The following is a 21785-nucleotide window of genomic DNA, read 5'->3' as shown; positions in this document are numbered from 1 at the left end:
GAAGGTTTGGCATCAGCTTCTAAGTGGATTTTATGAGTGCAAATTGAGGGACTAATTCCCTTGATATCAGCAATTGTCCACCCTATTGCTCCCTTATGCTCTTTGAGAATTTCTAATAATTTTAGTTCTTGACTTTGTTCGAGTTGGGATGATATGATCATAGGAAAAGTCTCTTCTTGACCAAGGTATGCGTACTTGAGCTCAGATGGCAAAGGCTTTAGCTCAAGTTTAGGTGCTTGAAAACTAGATGGTAGAGGACTATTGTTGCGTGTGGGCAATTCTTCAAAACGAGATTTCCACCTATCTGTATCCAACAAAGGAGCTGAATCTAATATAGCACTGATTTCTCTAAAGTTTTGGTTGATATCTGTATTTCCGAAATGAGTTAGGCATGTTTCTAAAGGATCAGAAGAAAGAGATGGGACAAGAGCATCCTCTACAATGGAGTCGATCAAATTAACTCCATGAATTTCATCATTTTCGTTATCATTATCGGGTTGTTTACAAATGTTAAATATATTAAAATCTATAGTCATATTTCCGAATGACATTTTTATTATTCCATTTCGACAGTTGATCAAAGCATTGGAAGTAGCTAGAAATGGGCGGCCTAGAATGATAGGTATTGGAGTGGTACAATTCATGACAGGCTGGGTATCTAATACTATGAAGTCGACTGGAAAATAGAATTTATCAATTTGGACAAGTACATCCTCCTATTCCTCTTGGTATCTTTATAGATCGATCGGCAAGTTGGAGAGTAACCTTGGTGGGTTTTAATTCACCAAGTCCTAACTGTTCATAAACTGAATAGGGCAATAAGTTAACACTTGCACCTAAATCAAGAAGGGCTCATTGTATCCTAAAGTTTTCTATGATGCAAGATATGGTAGGACAACCAGGATCTTTATACTTAGGTGGGGTATTGTGTTTGAGAATAGCACTCACCTGTTCAGTTAGAAAAGCTTTCTTTTGTACGTAAAGTTTTCGCTTTATGGTACAAAGATCTTTTAAAAATTTGGCATAAGATGGGATCTGCTTAATGGCATCTAATAAAGGAATGTTAATCTTTACTTGTTTAAAGATTTCCAGAATTTCTTGGTCAGGTATTCTCTTTTTAGCTGCAAACAAGCGCTGAGGAAATGGAGCAACTATCTTGTGATGCAGTATTGGATCATTTTGTTCATTATCATCTTCATCATTCTTTTCAATAGATTTTTCAGGTTTGTCATCTTTTGTCGGAATTTCTTTATTAATTATTTTTCCACTCCGAAGGGTTGTGACAGACTTAACTTGCTCAAATTTAGGTTGGGATGAACTTGCTACATGGACCTCATGTTCACCCTTTGGGTTAGATTGAGGTTGGGCTGGAAATGTCCCTCTTTCCCTAACATTAAGTTGAGCCTCTATTCTACCTACAGAATTTTTAAGTTCTTGGAGTGATTGCATTGTATTCTGATTTATTTGAGTCTGCCCTTGCATGAAGGTTTGCAAAGTATCTTCAAGGTATTTCCTATATGGTGGCACATAAGGAGTAGGAACAGAATTTTCTTGAGATTCATTGGCAGTGGGTCCATGTCTCCAGCTAAAGTTAGGATGGTTTCGCCAACTAGGATTATATGTTTCTGGAAATGGTCTTTTATAAGTATTGGTGAAATTTGCTTGATCATGCAACACTTCTTGAAAAGCAGGGATTGTAGGACAATCCTTGGTTACATGTGCATTACTCTCGCAAATTCCACATATACTTTCAACAATAGTTTGTGCTTTTCCTATATTGGCTTTGCTTAATTCCATGGCTTCAACATTCCTAGTCAGATTAGCAATTTTTACATTGACATCATTATCATCATTAATAAGATAAATTCCTCCTTTTGCATTAGGTGTTATTTTTGATTTTTCATTTTTATCTGTTGTATCCCAAGCTTGTGCATTTTCTGCTAAAAGATCAAAATAATCCCAGGCTTCATTTGGTTCCTTACTCATGAATTCACCATTACACATCATTTCTACAAATTGTCTCATATTGGAGGACAAACCATCATAAAAGAAACTAATGACCCTCCAAATTTCATATCCATGATGTGGGCAAGCAAATAGAAGGTCCTTAAATCTTTCCCAACAATGAAAAAATGTTTCTCCATCTTTTTGTGCAAAGTTCATGATATTTCTTCTAAGTGTGTTCGTTTTATGTGTTGGGAAGAATTTCTTTAAAAATTCTCTTGTCATTTCTTGCCAGGTAGCTATGGTCCTAGGCCTTAAGGAGTGTAACCATGACTTAGCTTTTTCCTTTAAAGAAAAAGGAAATAACTTAAGCTTAACTACCTCTTCAGTGACATCATTGAAATGAAGTGTTGAACATACTTCATCAAATTCTTTCAGATGCAAATAGGGACTTTCAGAATCAAGTCCGTGAAACTTTGGGAGTAATTGGATTATTCCTGGTTTCATGTCAAAAGCTCCCGCAGCAGTAGGAATAACCATACAGGATGGGGTACTGGTCCTAGTAGGTTGTAAATAATCATGAAGCGTTCTAATAGGTAAGTCATCTTGAAATTCATTATCTCCCTGATTACTACCATTATCTTCCATTTGATTATTTGAATTTTGATCAATTAAATTTTTATCTTTTGATTCAACTCGAAATAATCTATTCGTTTTATCTCTCTCCCACAACAGCATATACTAAGTTTATTATTATTATTATTATTATTTTTATTTTTATTTTTTTATTTTTTTATTTTTTTTTACACAAACACCCTAATACAGTAAAACAAAAGTTTAATTAGAACATGCATTAAAACATCACCCAACAATTTCTAAGGTTTTCCTAAAAATTCTAGACAGCTCCTAACTGGGTTGAAGAGGACACCTAAGCCTCCAATCCGGTCTATTAACCTTAGTCGACCAGGTAAGCTCCCAGGTAAGTGGAGGGGTCACGATGCATGTAGCAAAGGTTCCACTTAAAACCCACTTTCCTCGAACAGAAACTGTCTTCCTTTAATCACTTAAAGGGACAAAGCTTGCCTAGACATCAACCAGATAACAGAGCGAAATTGGTGCAACTTTCGGTGATCTTCGTCCTATTGAGCTCGAATATCCTTAGGGGTCAACATCTAGTTGATTTTAATTAGGCTTAGGATATTTATGCACTTGGATGATTTTTGGGCTAAGGACGAGTGATGAAATCCCGACCTTATCTTTTTAATGGGTTCAGCCCTTAGATTATTTTATGCAAATGCTTTATACTATATGCAACAATCAAGAAGATTTTTAACATTTTATGTCATGACATTAAATTGCATTTAAATAGTTGATCAAGCAAACTAGCTAAATTTTTTTTTAAACAAAAATAAAATTTTAATATAGGAAAAATAGGACTATTATGAACAAAATAGGAAAATTAATTTAAATACTCACGGTCGGAGTTCGTTCACTCCGGGAATCCAAAAATGTGATCTTGATCTTCCTCGTTATTGGTCCTGCTTGTATTGTCCTTGAATCTGAAAAGATTTGAAATTTCAGCTGTGTTAAAAATAAAGAAAAATTGAAGAATTAGAAATAAAGAATTGAAATTTTCAGCCTTGTTCTCGTTCGCACGTTGCAAATCCCCGGCAACGGCGCCAAAAACTTGCTACAATTTTAATCTTGCTCTTTTAAAAAGGAAAATTAAATGTAGAATACCCCAAGTATAGGGTGTAGCAAAGTAATATTCTCGGTGAGTCTGAGATCGAATCCACAGGGATTTGACAGTGAACAAAAACTAAAGGCTAAATAATATTAAAATTGACAAGGATATAACTAAGGCATCAGGATTCAGCCTAGCACTTCATCATGCTTTTCTTAAAATTACCTATTATCTCAGTTAGATCTGAGTAAAGACCTAACCGAAAAGTGGAGCGGTGAAAATACCAATTAATCGTTAATAAAATAGATTTAGTTTTATGGGCAGCATTACAGTAATTCTATTTCAAACTACAGGGATTTCTAAGCATCTGTTATACCCGGAGGAAATAATAAATCAAAAAAAATATATAAGTTTGAAATAATTTCTATAAATTTACTGCACCATAAATTAAATCAAAAACTTTAAAATCCCATTGATGATTAAAGGAAATACATGAAGAAAATGTTAGGCTTTTTCCTAGCCTTAGCTAAAAGAGATTTAGCTATCCATATGAGATGCAAGCATTTTTATAAAAGGGATTAGCATAGAATAAATAAAATAAAGCATAAATCCCTTTTTTTTTTTCTTTCTTTGGTTCAGAAAACAGGGCACTCTGTTTTCTCTCCCGGCTGCCTTCTCCCCTTCCAAGCACGGCTGCTGCCTCCTCCTTCGCACGCTCGGCTGAGTAGATGGATCGGAAAAGGAGGTGCAGATGGATGGCTTCCTGGTCGCTTCTCCCCCTTGCTCCGTGTCCTTCTCTCCTCCGTGGCCTTCTCCTTCCCTCTTCCCGTCCGTCGGCTACTTCTGCCTCCACCCGATGGTTCTCCTGATCCGTGGCCTCCCTCTTCCTTTTCCTCCACCGGATGCCCCCCTCTTCCCCCTCCCCGGTTCCTTTTATAGACACCTTCAGCGGTGTGGCTGGGAAGACCGAAGGATGCTGGAAGATTGCCGTTGCTACTTATTGCGGATGCTTAGGAACCTGCTGGGAGCGGAGGTCAGCAAGCTGAAACGCATGGAATACGTGGGGGCGATGCGGATGAGCTGGGAAGAAACGCTCAGAGATGACGAACGTTTGGAAGCTGCTCACGGACAGTTCTCCGTTGCTTGGAAGCCATGGGTGGATGGGAAGTTGGGAAGACATTGACGTTGGGAAGTTGAAATTAAGAAGACTCCTCAGATGGCTGGAATTTATTTGCTGGAAAGGGAGGGGAGGACTCGGCTGGATGAAACGAATCGAATGCCACAACGCTTGGGACTCTTCGGCTGGTACGCGTGGAACAAATTGGGAAGACATTGATGACTGAAAGCTCTGTTCCAAAACAGAGGAGAATAGGAAACCAAGCGACTGAAAACCTTTGGCGCTGCTAAAATACTACCGTTGGGAGGTTGAACGTTTGAAGATATGCTTGGGAAGCCCCTTACGGACAAAAGAAAGAACAGGTTTTGGGAGATTTCTCGTGCTCTGCTGAAGGGTTGGGAGACGAACGGTTGCTTCTAGAAGCCATATGCATGGAACGAGCGCGGAGATGGGCAGCATGGAACGTGGAGGCGACTCGGGCTGATGGGCGTTTGAACGCGTGATACACACGGCTGGGGCAGGCTGAGACGTTGGGCTCAAACCCAATGTTATTGGGTCTCTTGGATTACTTGCACTTAAACACAAATAAAACATTAATTAATCAATTTTATTAATAATGATTAGCTATAATACTAATTAAGATGGTATGAAGATTTTACTTTTGTGCTCTCATCACTAGGCATTCAAGAGTTGATTGAAAGGGAGGACTTCAGCCATCAAAAGCCATCTCTGCAAGGAAGCTAGCACCCCGGGGAGATACGTAGGCTTCGATCGAATCATTACCTCGTGTGGATACCCGTAGAGGCCGGACGCGTGTGCGGCTTCCATCGAACCTTCTACAAATCCACGTGAATCAGATTTGCGGAGACCATCTACCCGCACAAGGTGAAGATCTAATCTTCTTAATGATTTTAAAATAGTTTAAAATAATTTAATTCTAATCTATCTACAAACGAATGGTTTTAAATACGTTCATGCGATGAACGGATCCCGCATAGTTTTTCCGCTGCAATCTGAAAATTATTTCGAATTTTCATGGCATATGTGGGATCCTAACAGTGGTATCAGAGCCATGGTTATGTAGATTAAGATTAGAATTAAATTTTTCAAGGCATTTTAGATATGAAATTTAAGGGATTATGCTTGCTGAAATTTATGTATGCATAATTTTCAGCTTGCTGATTTTTCTGCATACTAATATTTAGATGCTTAGATTAATGATTCTAATGCTTTGATAATGTGATTACAAGTGTTTAGAGTCAAATCTTGCATGATCAGCAAGTCATGAGATGGAATAATCAATTAAATTACAGATCTGAAAATAATTTTTATGCATGTGATGCGTATGGTGATGATCATGGATGGACCCTTTGAATGTGCTGAAATGTTCTGCGATGTTCTGTGATGCATGTAATTTTAATTTTCAGATGCCTGCGTGCATCTTAAATTCATGTATTAGAGACCTGCGTGTCTCATGAAAAGGGTTGTAATTTTATTTTTATTTTTATTCAATTTTTAAAGCAATCTGGGATGTAATCTGTCATGTGTGTTGCACGTCGATGGTTGATAGATATGTACATCAACAAGCTCAACATGCGCGGATCGAGATCAAGGGTTGATTGAAGATGGATCAAGGAGTTGATCACAATTGGACCTAGAGGATCAAGATCGAGTCAAGAGTTGAAGACGATCAAACCAATTGACGTGCATGTGCTTGTAAAATGACCCCATCCTGGATCCATGATCATCACCATTTAATTTTATTTTTGATAAATGCCTGGATGTTTAATGCTTATGTTTATGCGGGTAGATTTATATTTGCATGAGATGTGAATACGCGATCGAGTGAGACCTAAATCGAAACCTCCCTAATCAGTCGAGGGTGAACCAACATAAGTTAGTCATATTAGATTAATTGATCTAATTGGTGTCTAGGCAAGCCTATAAGGTGGTTACTTAATTAGGACCTTACTCTCTAAGTAAGGGGAGCCTCCCACCTACTTACCTGGCCAATTATTCGATTACCTCTTATGAAGAACTCAAGTTGCAAACACTAAGACTTGATTATGCAATATTAAGTCCATAGGTCTTCCACCGTAGTAGAGCTGCTAAGGTCTTTTCGGTGTTGATTTGTCTCGGCTGGACACAGTGGGCAAGTTGCATCGGAGGACTGGACCTCTCTATTAGACATGAGATGTTGTGGGGTAAAGGTGGGGTTGGGCACCAATAACTGTTAGGTGAGGACCCAATGACGACTTTATTTCCGCGGTTAGACGGTGGGTCTGACTTAACTAAGTAATGAGACCAATAACTGTTAGGTGAGGTCTTCATCACTTAGAGACCAAGTACCACTGCAATATGCTTGAGAAGCATTGTACAAGAGTTGTACACTCATCTATTTATATGTCACCAATAACTGTTAGGTGAGGTGGCATGTAAATCGGTGAGACCGTAGTACCCACTAAAAATCCTAGTCGCGTAGGGTTTTTGTTTCTCCATCAGGGGAGTATGAGGGTTTCGAGAAAATAGTGGGAGCATATTTGTTTTAAAAGTCCCTAGAACAAATTAAGTTCAAGTACAAAGTCTAACTAGAATCTTTACTCTCTACAGATCACAATGTCAGCTTCAAACCCTTTGACCCGAATCCTTGAGACCAACAGACTGACCGGAACCTACTGTAAAGACTGGCTTAGAAACCTTGAAATTGTTCTAAATTGTGAGAAACTAGGGTATGTGCTCGAGAACGATTCTCCAGATTACCAGCATGTCCTACTGATGATCAGCGTGAGATGCATCAAAAGTGGACAGATGACGATATTAGGGTCAAGTGCTACATCATGGCATCCATGACTAATGAACTTCAATGCCAGCATGAGAACATGAAGACTGCTAGGGAAATACTGGCTCATCTGCAAGAGTTGTATGGTGAGCAGAGCCGCACTGCACGCTTTGAAGTGTCCAAGAGGCTCTTCAAGGCAAAGATGCGCGAGGGGCAGTCTGTCCACGATCACTGTTTGACTATGATCAAGGACCTCGAGGAGCTTGAGAAGCTCGGTATGTCCATGCATAAGGAACTGCAGATAGATCTGATCCTTCTTTTGGTGTTCACGGCAAAAAAAACATCCCCTTCCTCCTCCTTTCATCCGCAAGCAAGAGAAGAGGAAGAAGAATCCTTGGTGGCTCTCCTCCTTCTTCATTCTTGGTTCCAACAAAAGAAAAGGGAAAACGCTGAAAGTTGTTGCCCAGATAGACAACCCAAGAGGGGGGGTGAATTGGGTTTTAAAATAATTTTACAATTAAAACTTTTGTAGATGACTAATTAATACTTTTGCAAGGTGATTAATTAGTTGCTATGTGCTGTGAGTGAAATGAGAATGAGAGAAAGAGAGACAAGCAATCACAAACACGATGTTTATAGTGGTTCGGAGCTAACCCTTGCTCCTACGTCCACTCCCCAAGTCTCACTTGGAAATTCACTATAACCCCTTGGATTACAGCCGGTTGTTTTCCAAGCTCACAACCAAACTTGTTGTTTTACGAGCTCACAACGAACTCGGTCGGTTTTCCCAGGCTCACCGACTAGAACCAACCCCGATTGTTTTTCCGGGATCACAATCGAACCCTTACACGTTGGTTTTACACTCGGCTCACCAACCAACCTCTACACCCTTGATTCAATCCCCCGATTGAATCAAGCAAAGACAATATGGAAAGAATAAGAAACAAACAGAAAAACTGAGCTTCTTAAAAAGCAGATTTGCTACAATATAAACTAGAGAGAAGTTAAGAGCCCTCAAACACTTTTGCGTTGGAGTAGAATAAGGCTTCTTGAACTTTGAGTCTCCTCTGGAACGTCTGATCGACTTGAATGCAGGAGGAGACTTCTTTCAATGCTGGGAAGAGGTTGTTGGATGGAGTTAATGGCGCTCTTGCTTCTTTTTCGTTGAAAGCAAGTTTGCAGAGAATAAATGCTTGATCTCTTTGAATGGAATGGTGGTTCTCTCTCTTGCTACAGTCCTCTGTGGCTATTTAAGCCATCCCCCACGGAAACTAGCCGTTAGACACCTTTTTCTGCTCGTTCTGCACACTCTACACAACCTGACAATGTGTCCGTTGGGGTCGGAGTCGACTCGCGCGATCAGGAGTCGACTCGGCTGTAGCGGGAGTCGACTCATGCTTTTCTGAAGTCGACTCGGCAACTGTTCCGGATTTGAATTAAAGTAGCTTCTTCGACTGGGAGTCGACTCGTCTTGACCCGGAGTCGACTCGCCAACTTCTGGAGCTGACTTGGCATTTTCGGAGTCGGCTCCTCCCATGAAATCCGTAGATCAACTTTTCAATTTGGTCCGCTCGAGTCGACTCGACAGTCCTGGGAGTCGACTCGGCGCTCAGAGCCCGAACTCCCGATCTTCTGTCTTTTGGCTCGTCCAGTCTTGGAGTCGACTCGAACTTCCCCGGAGTTGACTCGGCTCTCAGTTTCCGAAACTTAGTCTTCTGCCTTTTTGGTGTACCGCTGCCTTGGAGTCGACTCGAGCTGTCTGGGAGTCGACTCGGCTCTCAGAGACAACAAATTGATCTTCTGTCTTTTTGGGTCGCGCTGTCTTGGAGTCGACTCACGTATTGCGGGAGTCGACTCGAATCTCAGAGTCCGAAAATGGTTCTCTGACTTTTGCCTTGTGTTCCACTGAGAGTCGACTCTCACTTTCTTTGGAGTCGACCTGCCAACCATCGGAGTCGACTCGCGTTCCACAGGAGTCGACTCGAATCTCAGGGTCGAAAAAATGCTCTCTGACTTTTCTGTCTGTAGCTTCTTGGAGTCGACTCATATTACTCCGGAGTCGACTCGGTAAGCATCGGAGTCGACTCGCGCACTTCAGGAGTCGACTCGCTGACAGGTTTTGAGTTGATGCTTTCTGTTCGTCTGTCTGTTCTCAGTCGGAGTCGACTCGTACTGGTCTGGAGTCGACTCGAGCCCGTGCCAGTGATTCTGATACGCTTGGAGTCGACTCGTAATATCCTGGAGTCGACTCAAGTCTCAGACTTTGGTTCAAACTGACTTCATACCTTATCCAAAATATCTTGAACCAAGTCTAGAAACACTTAGACACGATTTTCACTGAAATACTTAATTGAATTCATTAGTAAACATAAGATATACTCAAATGCTTTGAGCTCATCAAAATCAAATAGGGGTTTTAATCAATCACTCCACAATCTCCCCCTTTTTGATGATGACAAAACTTTGAGTATATATAAAGTGAATTGCTTAATAAACAAGAAAATAAAATCCATAAATGAATTCAAATGTCTGGTTATTTGATTTATCCAATCTTGAAAGATGTGAAACAATAAATTTTGGAGTTAAAGCTCCCCCTTTCATTTGGAATTATATAAGCCTTCATATCATGCAATCAATTGTTTGGCTTATATATAGTTAATGATTTAGCTTTCTTAAAAATTCAGATTCTCCCCCTCAACATACGCATTCTACTTTGTTTTGATTCTCTGAATTTCCTTTTAATGCATTGAAGTTTTTGAACTGAAATTTTTGATTTTTAGAGGAAAAATCTGTCAATTTGTTCTTGAGTAGGATTCGGCTAATCTCCGAATATCCCTTGAATAGATTCTGGAGATTACTCCATTAGGAGCCCCAATAGAGAGATAATGAGCCTCGAGGTACCAAATCCACTAAGAACAAATTATGTTTTAATTTTTGATTCTCATTTTGAGTTCTTTTATGTTGATTCCATTTACATATCTACTAAATATTTCTCTCCCTTTTTGTCATCATATCAAAAAGGAGGTAAGCAGAACAAACAATCACTTAGAGATCAAATTGCACACAATTGAAGAGAATATGTCTACTCATTGTATTGATTTGTATGTAAATACATTTGAGAATACAATAAGTAAAGGAAAACAATACATATCCAAATACAAAACGATATCTAGGGCTTCCTCGAAGAGGATGTGGCTCCCTGAGGCATGCGCTCAGCGAGTGCTTGGACCGCATTGGTGACGTGCTCTAGCTGTCGGATGATGGCCGAGGTGGCCCTACTATGCATCGTGTCGAGCTCGGTCACCGACTTCTGAAGTGCGTCCAGCTTGTCGATGAGCACATTCGACAAGCGCTCGGCCCCCTGAGTAGTGGTGCTCATGTCCTTTCGGATGTCATCGCGCATCTTCCGAGTGATACCCGTGACCTCACTCATGCTGGAGAACTGAGCCTGGATCAAGCTCCGGACATTGTAGATCTCTTCCCGTACATGGGCCGTCATGTCAGTCACGGCAGTCAAGGAAGGGACCAACTCAGAAGATGTGGGTGCAGGAGTGGGAGCAGGCACTGAACCTCGGAGCTCCCGAAGTAGATCATCTCGCAGGTCTCTGACAATCTCCTGCCGCAACTCCAAGAGCTGCTCAGGAGCGATTCGGACCTCCATGGGTGGTGGAGCTGAGGAGGAGGGTCCGGCTGAGGTGGAGGGTACTGGAGTGGAAGGCTGAGTGGGATAATCAGAGTCTGGGTCAGGACTAGGAGAGTGTCTGGTGGTACGTGTGGAGGTAGAAGACTTCCTAACCCATGTCCCCTCGACCTTCCGAAACCCCATCCTGTGTAGGGTCCCCAGACGCATGCGATCTGTCCATCGCAATGCGCGAGAGGGTTCCCCCTCAGGAATAGGGATCTCGGCCTCCCTAAAGATAAGGGTGAACATCATACCGTAGGGTAGGGTGAGCCTAGGTCTATCTAGTGGCTCACATAGATACCTATACATCATCTTGGGAAAGTTGATTGGGGTGTCCTGGAGGATGTAGAACATGAGAGCTAGGTCTCTCTCAGATACAAAATTAAATCTCCCGGTCTTAGGGAACAAGGACCTAGACAGGATGCTCAGGAGGATCCGCACCTCAACTGGAAGTGAGCTAGCGGATACCTCGTCTAAGGAGGACTGAGGAGGATATCCTAGTATGGCCGTAAGGGCCTCAGTCCTATCCTCGGGGTGTGTGGGAGCCACCCCTACTTGTGGAAGGTGGAGGATGTGGGCAATGATATCCTCCGAAATGAACAAAGGGACACCGGCTACCGTGCCCTCTATACCCCCATCTCCCCGATGGACGGTACCGTAAAACTCTCTAACTAATCCAGGATAAGTGGGGAGATCTAATGTAAGGAAATACTCTAAGCCCTGGACACGCAATCTCTCACCTATGGTGAAGCCCTCCCGGGAGAGATAGTCGAAATCGACGTATCTCCTGGTGGAGACCGCCTTCCCGGCGCACGGCCTCGCGGGAACTGCCCTCGGCGGGGAACGAGCCGGAGGTTGTGACCTCGCGGGATCGTGCCGAGCCTTGGAGCGCCTCTCGGGACCGGCCTCGGGTTGGGACCTCTTCCGGACAACGGCTTTACGAGGCATAGTGACCTAGAATGGGAGGAAAAGCCCTAATGGACGGTGAAAAGGTCGACGGAAAAAAGCTTGGGGACGACCTAGGAGTCGGCTCTAGGGCTTGTGAACAGTGGCGGCGGAGAATAGAAATGTTTTGAAAACGATGGAGCTAGGGTTAAAAAGTCAGATCCCGACTGCGAGTCGACTCTTCTGAGTCGCGAGTCAACTCGACCTCGAGTCGACTCCAAAGTATGCGCGAGTCGACTCTCCTTATGCGCCTATTAACCTTGAGTCGACTCCCGACTGTATGCGAGTCGACTCACTCTCTGCGGCCATTGATCTCGAGTCGACTCCCGTAAATGTCCGAGTCGACTCCCCCTTACGAGCCGACTCTAAAACTTACTCGAGTCGTCTCGAACTTTGGCACGCACCTAAAAATCATGCTATGTTCGTGCCGAATGAGGGAAAATCACTAAATTATGATCTGATTTGATGATCATTGAAAAGAAACTCTATTTTAACCACAATCTAATCATCAAAATCAATGAATCTAGTGGAAACTACCACTAGGATGGATCAATCACTCCTAATCCCCTCCTAAGCACACTAAATCTCTCTTCACTTAAGGGTTTTGTAAAAATGTCAGCTAATTGATCATCAGTACAAACAAATTGAAGTGTCACATCACCATTCAGTACATGATCTCTTATGAAGTGATGTCTTATCTCAATATGTTTAGTTCTTGAATGCTGAATTGGATTTTTAGTTAGATTAATGGCACTTGTATTATCACAATTAATGGGAATTTTGTCTTGTTTAATGCCATAATCTTCTAATTGTTGTTTGATCCACAAGATTTGAGCACAACAACTCCCGGCTGCAACATATTCAGCTTCAGCAGTAGATAAAGCAACCGAGTTTTGTTTCTTGCTAAACCATGAGATTAGGTTTTCTCCTAGAAATTGACAAGACCCGCTGGTACTTTTTCTATCAAGTTTACATCCAGCAAAGTCTGAATCTGTGTATCCTATTAATTTTAGGCTAGATTCTTTAGAATACCATAAACCTATATTCTTGGTTCCTATTAGGTATTTAAAGATTCTTTTGACTGCAATTAGATGAGATTCTTTAGGATTAGACTGATATCTTGCACACATGCAAACACTAAATATGATATCAGGTCTACTTGCAGTTAAATACAACAAGGATCCTATCATACCTCTATATAGCTTCTGATCTACAGATTTACCTGATTCATCTTGGTCTAATTTGCATGATGAGCTCATGGGGGTGCTGATTGATTTGTTTCCCTCCATATCAAACTTTTTGAGCATCTCCTTGATGTATTTGGCTTGACTGATGAAGATGCCTTCTTCAGATTGTTTGATTTGAAGTCCAAGGAAGTAATTCAGCTCTCCCATCATGCTCATTTCAAATTCACTCTGCATCAAATCAGCAAATTCTTCGCAGAGACGATTGTTAGTAGCACCGAAAATAATATCATCAACATAAATCTGTACTAATAACATATCTTTGTTTTGCCTTTTCAGAAACAGTGTTGTATCTACATTACCCCTAGAGAACTCATGTTCTAATAGGAATTTGCTAAGTCTCTCATACCATGCTCTAGGTGCTTGTTTCAAACCATAAAGTGTTTTGTTCAATTTATAAATATGATTAGGGTATTGATGATTTTCAAAACCAGGAGGTTGTTCTACATATACCTCCTCATTAATATACCCATTTAAAAATGCACTTTTTACATCCATTTGAAATAATTTAAAGTCCTTAGAGCATGCAAAAGCTAGTAAAAGTCTAATTGCTTCAAGTCTAGCTACCGGAGCATCAAAATCTATACCTTCTTCTTGATTATAACCCTTTGCTACTAGTCTAGCCTTATTCCTTACTACAATATCATTTTCATCAAGTTTATTTTTATAAATCCATTTGGTACCTATAATTGAATATTCAGTAGGTCTTTCAACTAGATTCCATACTTTGTTTCTAGTAAATTGGTTTAATTCTTCTTGCATTGCATTTATCCAATTTACATCTTTTTCAGCTTCTTCTATGTGTTTGGGCTCAAAATGTGAAACGAAAGCTAGATGATTGTTTAAGTTCCTAAGGGATGCTCTAGTCCTAATAGGTTGAGATGGATCATCTAGAATTAATTCCTTAGGATGCCCGTGAGCATACCTCCAAGCTTTAGTTAGCCCATGATCCACAATAGCCTCTTGGCTTGATGATGCATCTTCAATTAATTTTTGATTATCATCTTGTAATGTCATCTCATCTATCTTTTCTTCAAGAATTTCAGCATCATCATCAAAATTAACTCTCTTGCTAGAAGAGATGTCACTAGAATCATCAAATACAACATGTATAGATTCTTTTATAACTAAGGTTCTTTTATTAAAGACTCTATAGGCTTTGCTAGTTGTAGAGTACCCCAAGAATATAGCCTCATCAGATTTTGAGTCAAATTTTCCTAGATTATCTTTTTCATTATTATGAACAAAACACCTACATCCAAAGACATGAAAATAGTTTACCTTTGGTTTTCTGTTTTTCAAAAGTTCATAAGGTGTTTTCTTTATAATAGGTCTCAATAAAACTCTATTTAGTATATGACAGGAAGTATTAATGGCTTCTCCCCATAAGTACTTAGAGAGGTTACTTTCACATAACATAGTTCTAGCCATTTCCTCTAGAGTTCTATTTTTCCTTTCCACAACTCCATTTTGTTGTGGTGTCCTAGGTGCAGAAAAGTTGTGTGTTATCCCCTTTTTACTACAAAATTCTTCAAATAAATAATTTTCAAATTCGGTACCATGGTCACTTCTAATAGCTATTACTGAAGTATCCCTAGCATTGGTTACTTCTTTATGAAATTTCTTGAAAACTGAAAAAGCTTGATCCTTATGAGTTAAGAACATGACCCAAGTGTATCTAGAATAATCATCTACAATAACTAGACCATATTTATTTCCACCTAGGCTTGTGGTTCTAGTTGGTCCGAATAGGTCCATGTGTAGTAGTTCTAGAGGTCTAGAAGTTGAGACACAATTTATAGATTTAAAGGAGTTCCTTGATTGTTTGCCAAATTGACATGCTTCACAAATTTTATTCTTTTCAAACTTTAATTTTGGCAAACCTATCACAGAATCTCTTTTAACTAGTTTGGATATTGTGTCCATGCTTGCATGACCTACTTACGGTGCCATAACCAACTAGCATCATTGTCCTTAGTTTCATTAACAACTAAGCATGGGTTGTGTTTGGCAAGATCCTCAAGGTCTACAACATACACATTCCCACGTCTTATTCCTTTAAAAACTAAACTATTGTCATTTGGGTTTGTTACGATGCATAGTGATGGTTTAAACATAACATCATAGCCTCTATCACATAATTGACTAATGCTTAATAAATTATGCTTAAGACCATCAACATATCGAACATTATCAATAAAAGTAGAAGGGGTAATTTGTACTTTACCTATACCAATGATGTGACCTTGGTTGTTGTCTCCAAAAGTCACAGCACCTCTCTTCTTAGCTTCAAGGGTGAAGAATTGATCCTTGTCACCCGTCATGTGTCTTGAGCAGCCACTGTCCAAATACCAGCAATTTTTGTTGACCTTGGCTGCAAGACACTCCTACACAAGCAGATCATATAATCTTAGGTACCCAAGTTTTCTTGGGTCCTTCATGGTTAGTCATATTGGTTCCTTTTGGAACCCATACCCTTTTAATTTTCCTTTTAGTTTTTCCTTTCCTATAGTCACATATGTTTGCTTTATGTCCTACAGTTCCACAACAAAAGCAGGTTACTTTCTTAGTTTTGCTTTCTCCAGCTTTAACAAAGAAGTTACTAAGAAGTTTTTGCTTATTTTTAGGTTTATATCCTAAACCCGCTCTATTAAATACGGCTCGTTGACTATTAAGTATCATATTCAGTTTTTCTGAACTATATGTAAATTTTTCAACCAAAGGTTTGTACTTTTCAAGTTCTTTAGTTAGAGTTTGTTTTTCGATTTTTAGAATGTTTAAATCTTTTATGACATTCTCGTTTAAGATTTGTTTATTGTTTTTAAGTTCTGAAATTTTCTTAGTTAGTTTTTCAATATCTTTACTCAAGGTATTAGTCTTTTGAGTTAAGAGTTGATTGCTTGTCTTAAGTTCTAAATTTTCTTTGGTGATAGAGTCCTTATCCTTAACTAATTTATCGTATTTATGTAAGTAAGATTGATTAGCTAGCTTTAGCTCTTTGTTCTTAAGGTTTATAGCCTTATATTCTATCATTAATTCATTAAATGCATCATACAATTCATCAAATGTAAAATCTAGATGCGTTTCGGACGTTACCCATTTTCATTGGCCATGAAGCAGAAATTGGCCTTTTCTTCTTGTTCTTCATCCGATGATGAAGATGATGCGTCGGAGTCCGATAAGGTGGTGACAAGGGCTTTCTTCTTCTTGTACTTGCTGCTCTTCTTTAGTAAGGGACACTCAGCTCTGATGTGTCCCGGCTTTTTGCACTCATAGCAACCAATCCCCTCATTTTCCCTTTTCTTACCTTTATCCTTGCGATAGGAATTTGAGGGGCCTCTCCTTTGATGATAGGACTTCTTATGGTTGATGAATTTTCTGAATTTGCGCACAAGAAGAGCCTCATCATCATCTCCCTCATGATCCTCTTCTTCACTGCTGCTACTGCAAGATAAGTCCTTGTTAGATGATGTAGATTTAAGAGCTATTACCTTTTTCTTATGGGAGGACTCTTCTTCGCTGTGCTGCTTCATTGTTAGCTCGTGAGTCATTAGGGATCCAAGGAGCTCTTCAAGTGGAAGTTTGTTCAAGTCCTTAGCTTCTTGGATTGCCGTCACCTTGGCTTCCCATGACCTTGGTAAACAGCGAAGAATTTTCCTGACAAGATCACTGTTAGTATAGTTTTTGCCAAGGCTTTTTAGGCCATTGACAATGTCAGTAAACCTAGTGAACATGCTAGTGATTGTCTCATTAGAATCCATCTTAAATAGTTCATACTTATGAACTAATATATTTATTTTGGATTCTTTGACTTGATTCGTGCCCTCATGGGTCACTTCAAGTCTGTCCCAAATCTCTTTTGCAGAATTGCAAGTAGAGACTCTATTGAATTCATTCCTATCTAATGCACAGTAAAGCACATTCATTGCTTTAGAATTGAGTTGTGCCTTTCTCATGTCATGTTCATCCCAATCCTTTTCTAGTTTGGGTACAGTGACCCCCTCTACATAGATGGATGGGATGTATGGTCCATTTGATACAATGGTCCACATCTCATAATCTTGGGCTTGGATGAATATTCTCATCCTAGCCTTCCAATATGAGTAATCGGATCCATTAAAGAATGGGGGTCTTTGGGTGGACTGACCCTCAATGTGGGAAGATCCAAATGGGGTTGTCATTTCGATCTTTTACTCTTAGGGTAGAAGAGTTTAGGCTCTGATACCACTTGTTGCCCAGATAGACAACCCAAGAGGGGGGGTGAATTGGGTTTTAAAATAATTTTACAATTAAAACTTTTGTAGATGATTAATTAATACTTTTGCAAGGTGATTAATTAGTTGCTATGTGCTGTGAGTGAAATGAGAATGAGAGAAAGAGAGACAAGCAATCACAAACACGATGTTTATAGTGGTTCGGAGCTAACCCTTGCTCCTACGTCCACTCCCCAAGTCTCACTTGGGAATTCACTATAACCCCTTGGATTACAGCCGGTTGTTTTCCAAGCTCACAACCAAACTTGTTGTTTTACGAGCTCACAACGAACTCGGTCGGTTTTTCCAGGCTCACCGACTAGAACCAACCCCGATTGTTTTTCCGGGATCACAATCGAACCCTTACACGTTGGTTTTACACTCGGCTCACCAACCAACCTCTACACCCTTGATTCAATCCCCCGATTGAATCAAGCAAAGACAATATGGAAAGAATAAGAAACAAACAGAAAAACTGAGCTTCTTAAAAAGCAGATTTGCTACAATATAAACTAAAGAGAAGTTGAGAGCCCTCAAACACTTTTGCATTGGAGTAGAATAAGGCTTCTTGAACTTTGAGTCTCCTCTGGAACGTCTGATCGACTTGAATGCAGGAGGAGACTTCTTTCAATGCTGGGAAGAGGTTGTTGGATGGAGTTAATGGCGCTCTTCCTTCTTTTTCGTTGAAAGCAAGTTTGCAGAGAATAAATGCTTGATCTCTTTGAATGGAATGGTGGTTCTCTCTCTTGCTACAGTCCTCTATGGCTATTTAAGCCATCCCCCACGGAAACTAGCGTTAGACACCTTTTTCTGCCCGTTCTGCACACTCTACACAACCTGACAATGTGTCCGTTGGGGTCGGAGTCGACTCGCGCGATCAGGAGTCGACTCGGCTGTAGCGGGAGTCGACTCATGCTTTTCTGGAGTCGACTCGGCAACTGTTCCGAATTTGAATTAAAGTAGCTTCTTCGACTGGGAGTCGACTCGTCTTGACCCGGAGTCGACTCGCCAACTTCTGGAGCTGATTTGGCATTTTCGGAGTCGGCTCCTCCCATGAAATCCGTAGATCAACTTTTCAATTTGGTCCGCTCGAGTCGACTCGACAGTCCTGGGAGTCGACTCGGCGCTCAGAGCCCGAACTCCCGATCTTCTGTCTTTTGGCTCGTCCAGTCTTGGAGTCGACTCGAACTTCCCCGGAGTCGACTCGAACTTCCCCGGAGTCGACTCGGCTCTCAGTTTCCGAAACTTAGTCTTCTGCCTTTTTGGTGTACCGCTGCCTTGAAGTCGACTCGAGCTGTCTGGGAGTCGACTCGGCTCTCAGAGACAACAAATTGATCTTCTGTCTTTTTGGGTCGCGCTGTCTTGGAGTCGACTCACGTATTGCGGGAGTCGACTCGAATCTCAGAGTCCGAAAATGGTTCTCTGACTTTTGCCTTGTGTTCCACTGAGAGTCGACTCTTACTTTCTTTGGAGTCGACCTGCCAACCATCGGAGTCGACTCGCGTTCCACAGGAGTCGACTCGAATCTCAGGGTCGAAAAAACGCTCTCTGACTTTTCTGTCTGTAGCTTCTTGGAGTCGACTCATATTACTCCGGAGTCGACTCGGTAAGCATCGGAGTCGACTCGCGCACTTCAGGAGTCGACTCGCTGACAGGTTTTGAGTTGATGCTTTCTGTTCGTCTGTCTGTTCTCAGTCGGAGTCGACTCGTACTGGTCTGGAGTCGACTCGAGCCCGTGCCAGTGATTCTGATACGCTTGGAGTTGACTCGTAATATCCTGGAGTCGACTCAAGTCTCAGACTTTGGTTCAAACTGACTTCATACCTTATCCAAAATATCTTGAACCAAGTCTAGAAACACTTAGACACGATTTTCACTGAAACACTTAATTGAATTCATTAGTAAACATAAGATATACTCAAACGCTTTGAGCTCATCAAAATCAAATAGGGGTTTTAATCAATCACTCCACAAAAGTGTTTTGTTCTTGTTCCCTTTGATCCGTCCTTCTTCCTCCACCTCCCTTGGCATTCAAGAGTTGATTGAAAGGGAGGACTTCAGCCATCAAAAGCCATCTCTGCAAGGAAGCTAGCACCCCGGAGAGATACGTAGGCTTCGATCGAATCATTACCTCGTGTGGATACCCGTAGAGGCCGGATGCGTGCGCGGCTTCCATCGAACCTTCTACAAATCCACGTGAATCAGATTTGCGGAGACCATCTACCCGCACAAGGTGAAGATCTAATCTTCTTAATGATTTTAAAATAGTTTAAAATAATTTAATTCTAATCTATCTACAAACGAATGGTTTTAAAATACGTTCATGCGATGAACGGATTCCGCATAGTTTTTCCGCTGCAATCTGAAAATTATTTCGAATTTTCATGGCATATGTGGGATCCTAACAGATCGGACAAGTGTACATTTGTAGGTTATCCTAAATACAGTTTAGGATATATCTTCTATGATCCTACCGAACAAAAGGTATTTGTTACTAGGCATGCCACTTTCTTGGAAAAAGAGTTTTTCTTAGAAAAGGGCAAGGATAGAAGAATTGAACTTGATGAAGTTCAATACCTACAAGGTGAGACACATAATAATCCTCAACCAGATGTACCTATGGAAGAGGTACAGCCACTACACACTACTCCTCTCCGAAGATCAGAAAGAGTGCGAAATGCACCTGAGAGGTATGGATTTATCATTGAGAATGATGAAGCCCACATCATTGATAACGATGACCCTCTGACCTATTCGGAAGCTGTCAAGAGTAGGAACTCTGACAGATGGCTGGACGCCATGAAATCCGAGATAGATTCTATGTATACAAACCAAGTGTGGACTTTGGTTGATGCACCTGAGGGAGTGATTCCAATGGGGTGCAAATGGGTATACAAGAAGAAGATAGGAGCTGATGGTCAAGTAGAAACCTACAAGGCCAGGCTAGTGGCAAAAGGTTTCAGGCAAAAACAAGGTATTGATTATGATGAAACTTTTTCGCCAGTAGCTATGCTCAAATCTATTCGGATTATGCTTGCTATAGCTGCATACTATGATTATGAGATCTGGCAGATGGATGTCAAAACCGCCTTCCTTAATGGTCACTTTGAGGAAGAGGTTTATATGACACAACCAGAGGGATTTGTCTCAAGAGAGAGAGAAAATCAAGTATGTAGGCTAAAGAAATCCATTTATGGATTAAAGCAGACATCTAGGAATTGGAACATCCATTTTGACATGATAGTCAAAGAGTTTGGCTTCATTAAAAATATAGATGAACCTTGTGTGTACAAGAAGACTAGTGGGAGTGCTATTGTCTTCTTGATATTATATGTGGATGATATATTGGTCATTGGAAATGATGTTCCAATGATGCAATCGGTCAAGACTTGGCTATCAAAGAAATTTTTCATGAAAGACTTGGGTGAAGCATCCTATATACTTAGTATAAGGATATATAGAGATAGATCAAAAAGGATGCTAGGTTTGTCCCAGTCTAGGTACATAGATAATGTGCTGAAGAGGTTCAGCATGGATGGAAGTAAGAAAGGTTCTTACCCATAGGACATGGCATACAACTCTCTAGGCAGATGTCTCCTAAGACATCTGAAGAGAGGAATAGAATGAGTTCTATTCCCTATGCTTCGGCAGTAGGGTCAGTTATGTATGCTATGTTATGTACCAGGCCTGATGTAGCTTATGCCTTGGGTATGGTAAGTAGATTTCAGGCAGATCCCGGGGAGGATCATTGAAAAATTGTGAAAAGCATTCTCAAATACTTGAGAAGGACTAGAGATATTTTTCTGATTTATGGAGGATCAGAATTGAAACTAGAAGGCTATTCAGATTCTAGCTTTCAATCTGATCCAGATGATAGCAAGTCAATCTCTGGATATATCTTCACTTTGAATGGTGGAGCTGTGAGTTGGAAAAGTTCCAAACAGCAAACTGTAGCTGACTCAACTACTGAGGCAGAATATATAGCTGTTAGTGAAGCGGCTAAGGAAGCAGTCTGGATGAAGAAGTTCATCACAGAGCTGGGTATAGTTCCTGAGATTGCCGGACCAGTCCCAGTTTATTGCGATAACACTGGAGCTGTTGCACAGGCTAAGGAACCAAGGTCTCATCATAGATCCA

The 21785-nt window shown here is 40.7% G+C and overlaps 1 non-coding gene across 1 annotated transcript; it reads left to right on the top strand.

Moving 5' to 3' along the window:
• Positions 1 to 2074: 2074 nt before the first annotated feature.
• On the top strand, positions 2075 to 2181 carry LOC113462102 (small nucleolar RNA R71). The gene has a single exon (XR_003384046.4). It is a non-coding gene; the product is annotated as a small nucleolar RNA R71 (small nucleolar RNA).
• The last annotated feature ends 19604 nt before the right edge of the window (positions 2182 to 21785 follow it).

The sequence above is a fragment of the Phoenix dactylifera genome, chromosome 6, assembly GCF_051530095.1.
Source record: "Phoenix dactylifera cultivar Ajwa chromosome 6, Ajwa_hap1_PhDact_Kaust_v1.1, whole genome shotgun sequence".
Lineage (NCBI taxonomy): Eukaryota > Viridiplantae > Streptophyta > Magnoliopsida > Arecales > Arecaceae > Phoenix > Phoenix dactylifera.
Note: the sequence above shows the minus strand (reverse complement) of the source record. Positions and strands in the feature narration are given on the sequence as shown.